General features: G+C 39.2%; 1 pseudogene; it reads left to right on the plus strand.

The window, feature by feature from the left end:
* LOC137498898 (NADH-ubiquinone oxidoreductase chain 5-like) overlaps window positions 1–18,138 on the plus strand; it is a 67,946-nt pseudogene that overhangs the window by 16,759 nt on the left and 33,049 nt on the right.

Genomic DNA, 18,138 nt, shown 5'->3' on the forward strand with positions numbered 1-18,138 from the left:
CACGCGCCTTGTTCAGATACGATTGAATTATAACCGACTAGTGCCTAAAATACTTTCAGTACTTGTGAATGATCTAGACCTTCTCAGTTCACGCGCCTTGTTCAGATACGATTGAATTATAACCTACTAGTGCCTAAAATACTTTCACTACTTGTGAATGATCTGGACCTCCTCAGTTGATGCGCCTTGTTAAAGATACGATTGAATTATAACCTACTAGTGCCTAAAATACTTTCACTACTTGTGAATGATCTGGACCTTCTCAGTTCATGCGCCTTGCTCAGATACGATTGAATTATAACCTACTAGTGCCTAAAATACTTTCAGTACTTGTGAATCATCTGGACCTCCTCAGTTCATGCGCCTTGTTCAGATACGATTGAATTATAACCTACTAGTGCCTAAGATACTTTCACTACTTGTGAATGATCTGGACCTCCTCAGTTCACGCGCCTTGTTCAGATACGATTGAATTAAAACCTACTAGTGCCTAAAATACTTTCAGTACTTGTGAATGATCTAGACCTTCTCAGTTCACGCGCCTTGTTCAGATACGATTGAATTATAAGCTACTAGTGCCTAAAACACTTTCAGTACTTGTGAATGATCTAGACCTTCTCAGTTCACGCGCCTTGTTCAGATACGATTGAATTATAACCTACTAGTGCCTAAAACACTTAAACTACTTGTGAATGATCTGGACCTCCTCAGTTGATGCGCCTTGTTCAGATACAATTGAATTATAACCTACTAGTGCCTAAAATACTTCAACTACTTGTGAATGATCTGGACCTCCTTAGTTCATGCCCCTTGCTCAGATACGATTGAATTAAAATCTACTAGTGCCTAAAATACTTTAACTACTTCTGAATGATCTGGACGTCCTTAGTTCATGCCCCTTGTTCAGATACGATTGAATTATAACCTACTAGTGCCTAAAATATTTTAAATACTTGTGAATGATCTGGACCTCCTCAGTTCATGCCCCTTGTTCAGATACGATTGAATTATAACCTACTAGTGCCTAAAATCCTTTAACTACTTGTGAATGATCTGGACCTCCTCAGTTGATGCGCCTTGTTCAGACACGATTATTTTATAACCTACTAGTGCCTAAAATACTTTCACTACTTGTGAATGATCTACACCTCCTCAGTTCATGCGCCTTGTTCAGATACGATTGAATTATAACCTACTAGTGCCTAAAATCCTTTAACTACTTGTGAATGATCTGGACCTCCTCAGTTGATGCGCCTTGTTCAGACACGATTTAATTATAACCTACTAGTGCCTAAAATCCTTTCAGTACTTGTGAATGATCTAGACCTCCTCAGTTCATGCGCCTTGTTCAGATACGATTGAATTATAACCGACTAGTGCCTAAAATACTTTCACTACTTGTGAATGATCTGGACCTCCTTAGTTCATGCCCTTGTTCAGATACGATTGAATTATAACCTACTAGTGTATAAAATCCTTTCAGTACTTGTGAATGATCTAGAACTTTCAGTTCACGCGCCTTGTTCAGATACGATTGAATTATAAGCTACTAGTGCCTAAAACACTTTCAGTACTTGTGAATGATCTAGACCTTCTCAGTTCACGCGCCTTGTTCAGATACGATTGAATTATAACCTACTAGTGCCTAAAATCCTTTAACTACTTGTGAATGATCTGGACCTCCTTAGTTCATGCCCCTTGTTCAGATACGATTGAATTAAAACCTACTAGTGCCTAAAATACTTTAACTACTTATGAATGATCTGGACCTCCTTAGTTCATGCCCCTTGTTCAGATACGATTGAATTATAACCTACTAGTGCCTAAAATCCTTTAACTACTTGTGAATGATCTGGACCTCCTCAGTCGATGCGCCTTGTTCAGGCACGATTTAATTATAACCTACTAGTGCCTAAAATACTTTCACTACTTGTGAATGATCTACACCTCCTCAGTTCATGCGCCTTGTTCAGATACGATTGAATTATAACCTACTAGTGCCTAAAATCCTTTAACTACTTGTGAATGATCTGGACCTCCTCAGTTGATGCGCCTTGTTCAGACAGGATTTAATTATAACCTACTAGTGCCTAAAATCCTTTCAGTACTTGTGAATGATCTAGACCTCCTCAGTTCATGCGCCTTGTTCAGATACGATTGAATTATAACCGACTAGTGTCTAAAGTACTTTCACTACTTGTGAATGATCTGGACCTCCTTAGTTCATGCCCCTTGTTCAGATACGATTGAATTATAACCTACTAGTGTATAAAATCCTTTCAGTACTTGTGAATGATCTACACCTCCTCAGTTCATGCGCCTTGTTCAGATACGATTGAATTATAACCGACAAGTGCCTAAAATACCTTCACTACTTGTGAATGATCTGGGACCTCCTCAGTCCATGCCCCTTGTTCAGATACGATTGAATTATAACCTACTAATGCCTAAAATACTTTCAGTACTCGTGAATGATCTAGACTTTCTCAGTTCACGCGCCTTGTTCAGATACGATTGAATTATAAGCTACTAGTGCCTAAAATACTTTCACTACTTGTGAATGATCTAGACCTTCTCAGTTCACGCGCCTTGTTCAGATACGATTGAATTATAACCTACTAGTGCCTAAAATACTTTCACTACTTGTGAATGATCTGGACCTCCTCAGTTCATGCGCCTAGTTCAGATACGATTGAATTATAACCTACTAGTGCCTAAAATACTTTCACTACTTGTGAATGATCTACACCTCCTCAGTTCATGCGCCTTGTTCAGATACGATTGAATTATAACCTACTAGTGCCTAAAATATTTTAAATACTTGTGAATGATCTGGACCTCCTCAGTTCATGCGCCTTGTTCAGATACGATTGAATTATAACCTACTAGTGTGTAAAATACTTTAACTACTTGTGAATGATATGTACCTCTTCAGTTCATGCCCCTTGTTCAGATACGATTGAATTTTAACCTACTAGTGCCTAAAATCCTTTAACTACTTGTGAATACTCTGGACCTCCTCAGTTGATGCGCCTTGTTCAGATACGAATGAATTATAACCTACTAGTGCCTAATCCTTTAACTACTTGTGAATGATCTGGACCTCCTTAGTTCATGCGCCTTGTTCAGATACGATTGAATTATAACCTACTAGTTCCTAAAATCCTTTAACTACTTGTGAATGATTTAGACCTCCTCAGTTCATGCGCCTTTTTCAGATAAGATTGCGTTTTATTTAACCTGCTAGTGCCTAAAATCCTTTCAGTACTTGTGAATGATCTGGCCCTCCTCAGTTCACGCGCCTTGTTCAGATACGATTGAATTATAACCTACTAGTGCCTAAAATACTTTCACTACTTTTGAATGATCTGGACCTCCTCAGTTCGTGAGCCTTGTTCAAATACGATTGCGTTATAACCTGCTAGTGCCTAAAATGCTTTCAGTACTTGTAAATGATCTAGACCTCCGCAGTTCATGCTTTTTGTTCAGATACTGTTGAATTATAACTTGCTAGTGCCTAAAATCCTTTCAGTAACTGTGAATGATCTGGACCTCCTCAGTTGATGCGCCTTTTTCAGATACGATTGAATTATAACCTACTAGTCCCTAAACTCCTTTCACTACTTGTGTATGATCTGGACCTTTTCTGTCCACCAATTCGCCCCAACACAATCTTACACTTCAGAGTTCCATGATATTTCCGTAATAATAATAATAATAATAATAATAATAATAATAATAATAATAATAATAATAATAATAATAACAATAATAATAAGAATAAGAATAATAATAATAATAATATTAATAATAATAATAATAATGTCTCTCCACGTTAAGATTAAACATTACAATACTGTAATCAAAACCTGAGGCTTTATACGCAGGGGAAACTCTAACGCTTCATAAAAAGGGCAAGCTTGAAAATATCCTAAAAGAAGAGCGAAAAATCATGAGGAAAATTTTAGGACCTAGACACACGGAACAAGGGTACTGCCTCCAATCCCGGATATCCATAAAAATGTTATCTAATATTGCGTCAGACCTCAGGAAAAGAAGGCTAAAATTTTATGGACATGTTAAGAGGCATCCAGAAACCAGACTAACCCACCAAATTCTAGAAAGAGTTGATAAACTGAAGAATTTCACTTGGACACAACAAAGGAAAGAGGATATGTAGAACGCACAAATTCAACCTGGAGAAAATTTGAATCGAAATATATATAGAAAGAAAATTGACAAGTGGGAAGTTACTCCAGAGAATGAAGTACCAAAAAGGGGAGGTACCCAGTGGACTGAAGAACGGAAGAGAAGCTTTAGTGAACAGATGAAAGCATCCTGGATCCTCAGCAAACGAAATCATGAATAAAGCTTCGTGTGTTCCGAAAGGGAGCATTCACGCATACTACTACTACTACTACTACTACTACTACTACTACTACTACTAACAGAGTTCACAACGTACACAATATAAAGTGCTATACAATAAAAATTGCTTGTCCCGCCATGCATTGATCAGACACTGTAATGCACAATAAGAGTACAACGACCTAACTGAAATATATATGAATATACTGTTAAGATTTAGACACATACAGGAAACTTAAAAGGTATATCACACTTCAAAGTACACACGTGTGTCTTAGGCATTGACGTGATGATTACGGCTATAGGTGTTATGTGACTGATGATTGTCACCACAGGCTCTCCCTTTTTAGCGGAATATTCGCTACTAAATTCCACTTGTACCTGTTCCAGTCAATGTTCCATAAACAGGAAATCAAATCTCAAACTTCTCATAAAACATCGACCACCTTACAAACTAGACAAAGCCGCTGGTGGATTAGGGTACAAATCCTGATGCTTAGTAAGCCGCACTCTAAAACTCATATAACAAGGCCACAAAATAGTAAATTTAGGGAAGGATGTCGACATTGAATTATTTTTCTATCTCTTTTTTCAGCTCACGACAAGTCTAGAAAATTTAAAAATCCGTAGATATTTTTACTATTGATCGAATCACACCTAAAGTTAAACTAATTTTTATCTTCTTATTATACAATAAAAGTAATATTTCTTGTCAAAAAAGGCACGATTTTTGTATAAATCTGGTCCTTTTTTCACAGCCTTTTTTGTTACAGGTTATCGGAATATGACGTCAAATTTTCTGAGAGGTCATCCAGTCGGCCAATGAGCTGGCTGCATTCAGCATGCGGAATTTTATTACCAATTAAGTCAGTGAAACAGCAAGGCAGAGCTAATGATACCACTATCAACGCTCGTAACGATGTCGCTTCACTTGGTGAGTTCCGTTTTGCTTCTCTGTAGCTGATAACAATGGGTCAAGGGAGAGCTGATATCAGGCTTGGTAGTGGAAATTCAATAATAATAATAATAATAATAATAATAATAATAATAATAATAATAATAATAATAATAATAATAATAATAATAGACTGGTGACCACGATCTTTACGGCGTTGAAGTCAAAACGGTCTGACACCGAGGTTAGTCAGTTCGAGTCCCGTAGGTCGAAAAAATGTCCACTATCAGAATGTTGGCCGGCAGGGTAGGGGAGTTGGTGGCTTACAATTTTTAATCCCTAGATTGCATGTCAAAAGCCTGGCTTAGCTTCTAAACGTATCCGCAGTGCTCATAGGGGGTGAGGGATTATGTCGCTGTTGATTGTGATTCGACCGTCGGGTGGAAACGATAAGCTTTGAGCAGCCCCGTTGATGCTATTTGACAGGAGTAGGCTATGCTGCGGCACCCAGTCTCACCCTCTCCTTTATTACTATCATATATCACTTAATTTCATCTCATTAACTCCTCTGATAATGTTGAAGTCAGGAAGGGCATAGGTCGTAAAAACCCTCCACGACAGAATCATCTCACCTCATACACGACCCCGTAGAGAAACGGGACAAGAGTTGGACAAATAATAATAATAATAATAATAATAATAATAATAATAATAATAATAATAATAATAATAATAATAATAATAATAATAATAATAATAATAATAATAATAACAATAATAATAATATTAATATTAATAATAATAATAATAATAATAATAATATTAATATTAATAATAATAATAATAATAATAATAATAATAATAATAATAATAATATAGGTGACCTGCATGTCTCTGGGGATGCGGCCCCTACTTAAGAAGGCATCACAAACACTCAGCCTCCGATTAACCAATTAAGGTTAAAATCCCGACACGGCAGGGAAGCGATCCCGGTACCTGTTGTACCAAACCATTTCGTCAGGGAGCCTGGCAATTTAAGGATGAAATACACTAGCGGAAATGGAAAGTGTTACACCATGAATTACCAATCCGATATTTATCAAAATTTGTGGAGATGTTCATCACATTACATTTTCAATCATTCGGATCTGTCCATCACCATCATCATCAGTAGGGGATATGACCCCCACGGGCACGAATAACTCTTGTATTGGGTGTGGCATGAAAGAAAACAGCTTCCGAATGTCATCTTGAGGGATTTCTTGCCATGCCCGAAACAGATGCTGTGTCAATTCATGAAGATTGCTGGCTGGAGACTGGTATGACTGTATACGTCTTCCCATCACATCCCAGACATGCTTTGTGGGTGACAAATAATGGAACCGGGCAGACCTATTCCTCAAGGCATTTCTGGTGTGATCTGCACTGTGGGTTCTTGCATTATACTGCAGGAATATGCCATTTGGTACCCTCGTCATGAGGGTGTGACAACAGGGTTTACGATACTTGCCACATACTGGCGAGCATTTAGTTTCCCTTCAACAAGCACCAAATCCGTCCTGTTGTCATAACCAATTGCTCCCCACACCATAATTCCAGGATTTGGAGAGGTATGTGCCTCGATAATCGCTTCTTCCTGTTACCTTTGACTACGTCTACGGACAAGTTCACGTCTATCGGACCTCCACAAACAGAAGCGATACTGATCGCTGAACACCACAGAATGCCACTCGATGCCCCAGTTGACTCTGGCTCTATTCCATGCAAGTCTCTGCTGTCCGTGGTTTGGTGTCAGCGATAAACCACGCATGACAATTCGAGACTCAACATAGCTTCCAGTAATCTGTTCCCGACGGTTCGTGGTGACACTCTGCCTGTAACCTCTGGCCAGATTTCAGCTGTTGTCACCTGTCTGTTCGTCAGAGTCAGCCGACGAAACCTACGATCTCCTCGTCGTGTACTCCTCCTGGAAGGACCCGTGCCTGATCTTCCTGCCACACTGTTGTTCTGAGTCCATCTCGTTACCTCTCGTTCTTCAGTTATTGCACTACAGCCAACTGCCTGGACAATATGTCGGTATAATGCTCCCATATCTCTCTTGCCTATGATTCGACCATTCACAAAATCCGAAAGATGGCGATAAGCTGCATGAGCATGTACTCTAGGCATACTGTGTTGCGATTTCTACTTGAAAAGAGAGAGTAACGTTAGACACACCCAAAAGCCATATTTATGAATGGCGTTTCCTGTACTAACAATTACGTCGTATGAGGATGAAATTTTAATCAACATGTCTCACAGGCATAAAAATACTGGGGTATCAGTTTGGTGGCATTCGCCCAAGGTATTCATGGTGTAACACTTCCCATTTCCGATAATGTATCCTTACACAGTAATGGAATTTTCATAGAATTTTAGTGGGGTATTTTCTAATTGATGAATGTTCAAACAAGGGAACGTGGTGTAACACAAGAGTGTGCTGTCAACGGTGGAGATACTGTAAGACGGAGGAGAGCAACGAGGGGCTTTCAGGAGCTCATTTTCAGCAGACACCGAGCTATACATTTTTGATAAGTGCGACCTCTCCATGCGAGAAATAGAGGGACAATCCGTTATTAATATTAAATTATTCTGTGCATGTAGGAATGATCAGTTCCACGTTTATCCTACTGTCTCTTTGGACGCTCAGTCTACCGGAATAATCGCCACACTGGATAGAGACCTAGTGCCGTATCCGGCATCGGATGTTGGCGATCTAACTCTTTCTGTTCGCTGAACCAAAGTCGCAGGTTCCGCAGCCAAGACGTGTGGGATCTCCCAGGACCCCTCCTCCATCGATCTCGCGTTGTATATTTATTTGGAGGAGGGCACCTCATGATATGTCCAAAGTAGGAGAGCTTGTTGATCTTAGCAGGGCTGCACATTTCTACACATCCTCTACCCAGCATGCCACGGGAGACGCACATTTCAAAAGCTTCTAATCTTCTGGCGGTGGCATTCCTCACAGTCCAGAACTCTACTCCACACGCCACACAGCACCGCGCTATCCTAACCCGCAGCTGCACTTTGGTCCCAGCGCTCGTTGACGATGATATTCTCGACCCTCTGTATCGAAGCTCCGTTGACCCACAGGACCCTTGCTCACAATAATGTATTTGGTCTTCTTTAAGTTCAGGTTTAGACGAAGGTTTTTACATGTCTCCACCACTTTCGGCAAGATCTGCTGCATGTCGTCAGTCTATTTCCACAACATTTGTGCATATAAAGCGTGCTAAGGGGCCGCGCAACGAGGACTGTGATGGCGTTTAGGTGATGCACAGAATCTTGCAGTCATAACACTTAAAAGTCTATCCCTGACAAATTCCATGTATAGAGTTAAGTGCGTGTAATATTATTGTCCATGTGGTGATGTATTACTAATCAAACGGCTCAGCTGTTTGTCTCATTACCCAAGTCTTCCCAGCCGAAAGTTTCCAACATTTTCATAACACAACTCTCTGTCGGACGCCGCCCAGAGCAAATCGCGCTCTCTTGCGGATCTTTTCATGTTGTTCTTGAGTTAAGAAATCCTGGTGAGTCTCTCATACGCTGAATGGGTCTTACCAGTAACTCGTATGCCTCTGTTCTACATCCTCACTGCTACCCCTAAATACTCCTTTAACCATATGAAGAGTTCTGTAAACCTCACCTAGGTACTCGCAGTGATCCACATGTGCTACTTTCATAGCATAGACACAGTAAATAATATAAAAGAAAACACCGCCGTCGAGTAACAGTGCCTTGGTGATAAACATAAAGAGAATAGTTGTGGGCAAGTCAGCTTGACATGTGATGTGCGGAAACCGAGGAAAGCATTCTTTCTGGTTATTTTGCACACATTTTAAAAATTTCAAACTGTTCTGATAGAACGAAATTTGTGTTCAGGAAGGGTCATTCCTGTGAGGATCAACTAGCAGGGTTCAAGCAAGATATAGCAGATATTTTATATTCAGGAGGACAAATGGACTGCATCGCTATTAAGCTACGCAAGGCCAATTAACAGAGCAGAACTGCGTTAAGGGTCTGCGATTTCACACAATTGTGAATAACGTACTCTACCGCCCAGACAACCGGCGTATTGTAAAATAATTTTGAACTAGAATCGACGGTTCGAGTCCCGTCTATTGTAAAACTGAAGCCACAACTCTTTCCAATTTTGTATATGTTTTAAACCCAAATATAAAGTGAACTCCAGGGTTCGAGGCACGACCTAGATAATGAGCTCTGGAAGCTACGGCTTCTTCCCTTGAAGAATGTGTTCTAGAATCCTAAACGCTAGCCTAATAATTTCCCGAGACTTACGGGTCATCATACTGTGATAGACAGGAGTACTCTCCCCAAAATATGCTGTGAAGTATCAGAGACTTCGAGCTCCTCATTGCACAGTTCTGAAGCGTTCAAATTCCACTTGTTGGTTCACGTTCAAATAGTTAGAAAATATAATTCCGAATAAATTGTTTTAGTAAATATTGCTTACGCACCCATTGCCCCAATGCTCTCTGCTCCGCGGAAAAAGTTGCAATCAGTGTTCAGTGTCCGACTCGTTGGCTGAATGGTCAGCGTACTGGCCTTCGGTTCAGAGGGTCCCGGGTTCGATTCCCGGCAGGGTCGGGGATTTTAACATTCATTGGTTAATTCCAATGGCCCTGGGGCTGGGTATTTGTGCTGTCCCCAACATGCCTGCAACTCACACACCACACATAACACTATCCTCCACCACAATAACACGCAGTTACCTACACATGGCAGATGCCGCCCACCCTCATCGGAGGGTCTCCCTTACAAGGGCTGCACTCGGCTAGAAATAGCCACACGAAATTAAATTAAATTAGTGTTCAGTGAGAAATTATTATTACAGGACGAGTTCTCCCTACAAGGCTAGTTACTTAGACTATACGAGGCTGAAGTCTTATTATCCATAGTTTTCCACTCTCCGTTACAGAAATATAGGCCACGACAGGGAGAAAATGTGTCAAGTGACGTGAAATAGATCATTTAACAATACCTCCGAAAGAAATTAAGGCCTTACATTAGCATGTAATGATACAACGTAAGATTACATAACTTTCCAGTATAGCTGTTTAAAAGTTTGGTTATTTTATGACACAAATAACTACTAAACTATTTGGAAGTTACGCTGGCGCTTATATTTTCCTGTTCACCGGTATTCTGACGTAGCTTATTTTAACGAATTTTACAAACAGATATTATTACGGTCTAATTTTTTCATGGAGATCTATCTATCGATAGGTCTCTGAGGTTTTATGACTTGCAGAAGGTCACTGAAGACAACTGATTGCAACACTACTGCACTTATACCAAAATTATCACATACCTTTGTGATCGTTAATCACAGCCAGCATAATACAGGAATATCAAATGTTCATGCTAAAGCCTGTGTTTTGGGCATATTATATGCCCTTTCACCGTCTGGTCCCAATTTTCCACCTCTCCACAGTAGATGCAGGTGGGTCGGGACCTCTTCATTGGGGAGAATTTTCTCGGAGTTGGCGTTTTTCTCTTCTGAGCCTTACTTGTACTTTTCGGCGTTACACTTTTTGAAGAAGATGATGGTATAATCATTGGCAGAGGAAGAGAAACAGAAGCCGGCTCTCTAAGATTTTCATTTGAGGTGGTTGGTGGTGGCGTTGTTGGGGCTGGGAAAGATGTTACAGAAGAACATAGTATACCTTTCTTATCTTCTGATAGGAAGGGTCTAATTTTTTAAAGGAAATACATCTGTCTATCGATGCTAAGTCCTTGAGGTTTGATGACTTTGGGAAGGTTACTGAATTCAGGTGGTGGATCTTGTGGAAGGATGGTGTAGGGTACTTCGTCAGAAAGTATGGATTTCTTTGTCAACACTACACCAGGGTGCTCTTTCATATACACAAAATGATGTATCTGGGTTATTTGTAGAATATTTTTCATTCCAGCATGGAACTTGTTTTGGCAATCATAAGTAGGAATTGTTACATTTCCGGATTTTGTGCCAACAGCGACAGGAAATAAGAGCAAGGAACTTGACAACTTTTATGGGTGACCTTAATTACATCTTCAATAAATGCATCTTCATTTTTCTGGAATGCTGTCTTGAAACATCCAAAATACTAATCAGGTTGAAATTTCATGTGTCCCACTGGCAAAAATAACATTTTTCAACCGCTGTTCCTACCTGCCATAACTCCCCACATGATGTATCTCATTAAGATGATGTTTTTATTTCGCCCAACACAGTTATCAGCATGAAATTCTAAATGCTCCTCACCTAATGAAAATTTTCCAAAAAGTGATGTACAAGGGTAAGACAGTATTTGCTCCTTTACCCACAGTACAAGCTTCTGGAATAATGTAGATATAAATTTGTTACGCGGTTCGCACGCTACACCAAAGGGACTAACTTTGTAGTCTGTAAGAAAGAAAATGGGTCCAACTTGCTGTGGATCGTAAGGTAAATGCGCCTGTTGGGCAAAATCAAAGCTATAATACATTGTGCCTTTGTATGTGTTACAACTATGTGGCTCAAGGGACAAAAGAGTGTCCAGTTGTCTAATCCCTTGTCTGCAGTTGCCTATGGTGTTTTCATAAACAGTCAGCTCTGCTTGGACGTGATTAAGTTGTTGTATAGCCTTCTCCATCAGATTTCATATTTTCCTTCTTATCCATAATTGACACCCTGTTACAGTTTGATTGCTTCTACAAGTCATACAAAGATCAGTCTTGGGCTTCTGAACGACTACGTTACTGCAAAATGTACGCCAGGTGGAATACCTGGACGAGAATGCTACAGGAATTATTTCTAATGATTTACAATTTTCAGAGTATAATGTATGAACGTACTTCTTAGACATGCTGATTGAGAGAAGCTTGAGATCACTTCTCCGTTTTTTAGCCATCCGACCTGGGATGACAAGTGCAGTTTGTTCACTGAAATTATTCATAAAGTTGACTGCATGTTTACGTCATCAAAAGGAATAGATTTTATCTGAGAAGTCTTTAATACGTTTTGTTGAATTTTGGGCTGCACTCCTTCTTTCTTGAACTGTTTCTTTGAACTTTTTAGCCTGTTAGAGCCACAAGCGTATACAAATTGAGAGAATGACTGACACACCTCCGGCCCTATGAAGTTATAAATTGTGTAAGTTTCATTCGTGTCACATTTTTTCTCTTATTTATTATCGCCATTGGCTGTTTTCGAACTAATGCATTCATCGCACTTAAATATGTTGGGGTGATTGACATTTTCTCTACGATTGTAATCCAGTTCCTGACATTCTATTCTGGAAGAATGAATGAAGCTTTCATGAAAAAGACCAGTGCAGTTTCTTGTACAACCACAACACTTGTTTACAAATTCTTTAACCTCCTCTGTATATTCGGAGGCTGTTTGAACTAATGCATTCATCGCACTTAAATATGTTGGGGTGATTGACATTTTCTCTACGATTGTAATCCAGTTGCTGACATTCTATTCTGGAAGAATGAATGAAGCTTTCATGAAAAAGACCAGTGCAGTTTCTTGTACAACTACAACACTTGTTTACAAATTCTTTAACCTCCTCCGCATATTCGGAGGCTATTTGAACTTTGGTAACATCATGTAGAACTTACGTCAACATAAACAGAGTCCTTCCCGCAACTAGTCTGTTGTGGAAATTTCAGAAGGTTTATTTTCTTAAAAATCACTATCCTCACCACAATTTTCACTTTCAAATTCGAGAGGTGTCCTGAAGTAGTCCGAAATAATATTCGATAGTTGCAGCGCGAGTCACTATCTGTATATTGTTTTAAAGCCTTGACAATAACATCTGCTGCATCACTAGTCCCTGACATAGTGAGAATTATTACTCCTTATTTTCGAACCGAATCTATTTTAATAAATGGAATCAACTTAAATTCACAACTATAAGAATAATAAGGAAAACATCACACTTCTCTACACTATGAAATACACTGAAAGACTGCATCGGTATCATAAATGTTTGGAGAAGACAGGATGTTTATTAAACCTTTAAAAGTGCCCAGCTAGAGTTTATCCATACTAATACATAAAGAGGTAAAGTTGGTTTGTATGTAATGGCTAATCTCAGGAACTACTCGAACGATTCTAAAAATTCTTTCACAAATAGAAAGATACATTACCCCTGAGTGCTATAGGCTATATTTTATTATCAAAACAATTCAAGGGGGCAACGTGGGGAGATATAAAAATACTACGCTAATATAGGAAATATCGAATTTGTCGTACAAGGACAAGACAAAGCTCATTTTAAGCCCCTTGACACAAAGAGCAAAACTCGGTAAGTCTTACGGGTCCGAAAACCATGTTTTAAGGCCCTAAAACCAACCGTTATTGAGATATTGGCACCACACTACCCCTGCTCTAGGAATCATATAAAGAAATGAACTGCCGTATCCATGGCAACATCAACTCCAGTGTGCTTACAGCATCGAGATTATCTACAATATATCACAAAAACATAACATGTTATAGACATAAAATTAGGTATTTGGAATCTCCTTTAAAACAAAAAAAACACATTTTTTTGTTTTCAGAAAATCCACTAAAGGGGTGAGGGTTGAAAAGAAGTGAGGATGGAATTGAATTCTTTATATAAGGATACATATATCTCAGAAACAGAAGGTGTTACAGACGTTAAAATTGGTAGGCCGTAATTGGAATCACTTTAAAAAATAAATGAACGCTCTTTTTCTGGAAAATCCATTTAAGGGAGTGATTTTAAAAAAGCGGATTATATTTTAAAATGAGTATCTTCTTCTCTTCTACCGGTTTTTCCACACCTTGGGGTCCCACATGTGGATCTGACGCTATTTTACGACTGGATGATCTCCTATGTGCAGGGATGTAATTACTATTGCGTATTCCTGTTGTGATTAGTAATGTTGTGTGTTGAGTGAATATGAAGAGGAGAATGTTGGGACAAACACAAACAACCTGTCCTCGAGCCAGAAGAATTAATCACACGCAATTAAAATATCTGACCCAGGCTGAATCGAAGCCGGAGCTCTGTGAACTGAAGGCCTCAACGATAAACTCTCAGCCAAGGAGTGGAGCAGTTTTTAAAATTAGTATATCTACAGTATATCTCATAAACTTAACATGTTGCAGGCGTGAAAATTGGTATTAATAACCTCCTTTAGAAATAAAGAAACCCTTTTTTGACTGTTTCTCACATGAAGAGTTCCATGTCGCATGATCCAGATTTAGCTCTGCCAGTAGCCTGGTCATCTTAGCACCAAAAGGTAATGCCACAAACGTGGTTCACAAGGAGGATCTTGCGTAAATGAAATGCAATTTTTCGGCGAGTTTTTATACTTTAGGGATTTTCAGATAACGTCTTAGTGCAGTACCAGGGTACAATTAATTTTTATCAACTTACGAAATCCTCACGAGCGAAGCCGAGGGTAAAAGCTAGTTTATCATAAGATAAGATATTAGAATCATCTTATCTTATGTTCGCGCAGCTATGAGCGCGAGCGAGTGATTATGTGGAACCTCGCTTACCATGCGAAAAGTGGTTCCTTTTCTTAGTATTAAATAAACCTCATGTTTTAGCAGTGATTATTTCAGAGGGCTTTTAAATTCACGAAGTGAGTAGATGACGATCTATGCAACACATACTGTACGTATCTAAAACGAAAATTCGACATTAGGTTGAGGCAGATGTTGAGGAAAGTAGAAGAGAGGGAGGAGGGGAAGGAGAAGGTGGTAGTGTTTCACGTTGGTACCAACAACGTAAGGCAAGCTGATATAAGTACCAACATAGTTGGAGATGTGTGGGATTTGGTAAATGCAGCACGGGTGAAGTTTAAGAAAGCGGAGATTGTTATTAGTGGAATACTGTGTAGGAGGGATACTGACTGGAGGGTGATTGGGGATTTAAATGAGACTATGGAGTGGGTATGTGGGAAACTGGGAGTGAAATTTCTAGATCCTAATGGGTGGGTAGGAGATAGGGATCTGCGCTCGGATGGCCTTCATTTAAACCGCAGTGGTACGTATAAGTTAGGAAATTTGTTTGGAAGGGTAATAGGGAGGTACATTCAGGGAAACGGGATGGCCTAGGGAGCGGTGATAAGGGAACAGGGAACTGGAAATCAAGTAGGGATGACATAAAATTGTTAGTGCTGAACTGTAGAAGTATTGTAAAGAAAGGAATAGAATTAAGTAATTTAATAGATATATATTTACCAGATATTGTAATAGGAGTTGAATCATGGCTGAGAAATGATATAATGGATGCAGAAATTTTCTCACGGCACTGGAGTGTGTATCGTAGAGATAGGATAGGAAAGGTAGGAGGGGGAGTTTTCATTCTGGTGAAAGAAGAATTTGTAAGCTACGAAAAAGTTAAAGATGAGACACATGAAATTCTAGGTGTAAGGCTCATTTCTAAAGATAATAGGCAACTTGATATACTTGGAGTGTACAGATCGGGAAAGGGTAGCACTGATGCGGATTCGGAATTATTTGATAGGATAGTCAGCTATGTGGGAAACGACATGGAAAGAAATGTGATTGTAGCGGGAGATCTGAATTTGCCAGATGTCAATTGGGAAGGAAATGCGAACGACAGGAAGCATGACCAACAAATGGCAAATAAGTTAATATGGGAAGGACAGCTGATTCAGAAAGTGATGGAACCAACCAGAGGGAAAAATATTCTGGATGTGGTGCTGATAAAACCAGATGAGCTCTATAGGGAAACTGAAGTAATAGATGGTATTAGTGATCATGAAGCTGTTTTTGTGGTAGTTAAAAATAAATGCGATAGAAAGGAAGGTCTTAAAAGTAGGACTGTTAGGCAGTACCATATGGCTGATAAAGCAGGTATGAGGCAGTTTCTAAAAAGTAACTATGATCGGTGGAAAACGGTAAATAAAAATGTAAACAGACTCTGGGATGGGTTTAAAGAAATTGTTGAGGAATGCGAAAACAGGTTTGTACCTTTAAGGGTGGTAAGGAATGGTAAAGACCCACCTTATTATAATAGAGAAATAAAGAGACTAAGAAGGAGGTGCAGACTGGAAAGAAATAGAGTTAGAAATGGCTGTGGAAGTAAGGAGAAATTGAAGGAACTTACTAGAAAATTGAATCTAGCAAAGAAGACAGCTAAGGATAACATGATGGCAAGCATAATTGGCAGTCATACAAATTTTAGTGAAAAATGGAAGGGTATGTATAGGTATTTTAAGGCAGAAACAGGTTCCAAGAAGGACATTCCAGGAATAATTAGTGAACAAGGGGAGTGTGTATGTGAGGATCTTCAAAAGGCAGAAGTATTCAGTCAGCAGTATGTAAAGATTGTTGGTTACAAGGATAATGTCGAGATAGAGGAAGAGACTAAGGCCAAAGAAGTAATAAAATTTACATATGATAACAATGACATTTACAATAAGATACAAAAGTTGAAAACTAGAAAAGCGGCTGGAATTGATCAGATTTCTGGGGATATACTAAAGACAATGGGTTGGGATATAGTACCATATCTGAAGTACTTATTTGATTATTGTTTGGTCAAAGGAGCTATACCAGATGAATGGAGAGTTGATATAGTAGCCCCTGTGTATAAAGGAAAGGGTGATAGACATAAAGCTGAAAATTACAGGCCAGTAAGTTTGACATGCATTGTATGTAAGCTTTGGGAAGGCATTCTTTCTGATTATATTAGACATGTTTGTGAAATTAATAACTGGTTCGATAGAAGGCAATTCGGTTTTAGGAAAGGTTATTCCACTGAAGCTCAACTTGTAGGATTCCAGCAAGATATAGCAGATATCTTGGATTCTGGAGGTCAAATGGACTGTATCGCGATTGACATGTCTAAAGCATTTGATAGGGTGGATCATGGGAGACTACTGGCAAAAATGAGTGCAATTGGACTAGACAAAATAGTGACTGAATGGGTTACTATATTTCTAGAAAATAGATCTCAGAGAGTTAGAGTAGGTGAAGCTTTGTCTGACCCTCTAATAGTTGAGAGGAGAGTTCCTCAGGGCAGTGTTATCGGACCTTTATGTTTTCTTATATATATAAATGATATGAGTAAAGGAGTGGAATCGGAGGTAAGGCTTTTTGCGGATGATGTTATTCTCTATAGAGTGATAAATAAGTTACAAGATTGTGAGCAACTGCAACGTGACCTCGAAAATGTTGTGAGATGGACAGCAGGCAATGGTATGTTGATAAATGGGGCTAAAAGTCAGGTTGTGAGTTTCACAAATAGGAAAAGTCCTCTCAGTTTTAATTACTGCATTGATGGGGTGAAAGTTCCTTTTGGGGATCATTGTAAGTATCTAGGTGTTAGTATAAGGAAAGATCTCCACTGGGGTAATCACATAAATGGGATTGTAAATAAAGGGTACCAATCTTTACACATGGTTATGAGGGTGTTTAGGGGTTTAGTAAGGATGTAAAGGAGAGTGCATATAAGTCTCTGGTAAGACCCCAACTAGAGTATGGTTCCAGTGTATGGGACCCTCACCAGGATTACCTGATTCAAGAACTGAAAAAAAATCCAAAGAAAAGCAGCTCGATTTGTTCTGGTTGATTTCCGACAAAAGAGTAGCGTTACAAAAATGTTGCAATGTTTGGGTTGGGAAGAATTGAGAGAAAGAAGAAGAGCTGCTCGACTAAGTGGTATGTTCCGAGCTGTCAGCGGAGAGATGGCGTGGAATGACATTAGTAGACGAATAGGTTTGAATGGCGTTTATAAAGGTAGGAAAGATCACGATATGAAGATAAAGTTGGAATTCAAGAGGACAAACTGGGGCAAATATTCATTTATAGGAAGGGGAGTTAGGGAGTGGAATAA

The sequence above is a fragment of the Anabrus simplex genome, chromosome 1, assembly GCF_040414725.1.
Source record: "Anabrus simplex isolate iqAnaSimp1 chromosome 1, ASM4041472v1, whole genome shotgun sequence".
Taxonomy (NCBI): domain Eukaryota; kingdom Metazoa; phylum Arthropoda; class Insecta; order Orthoptera; family Tettigoniidae; genus Anabrus; species Anabrus simplex.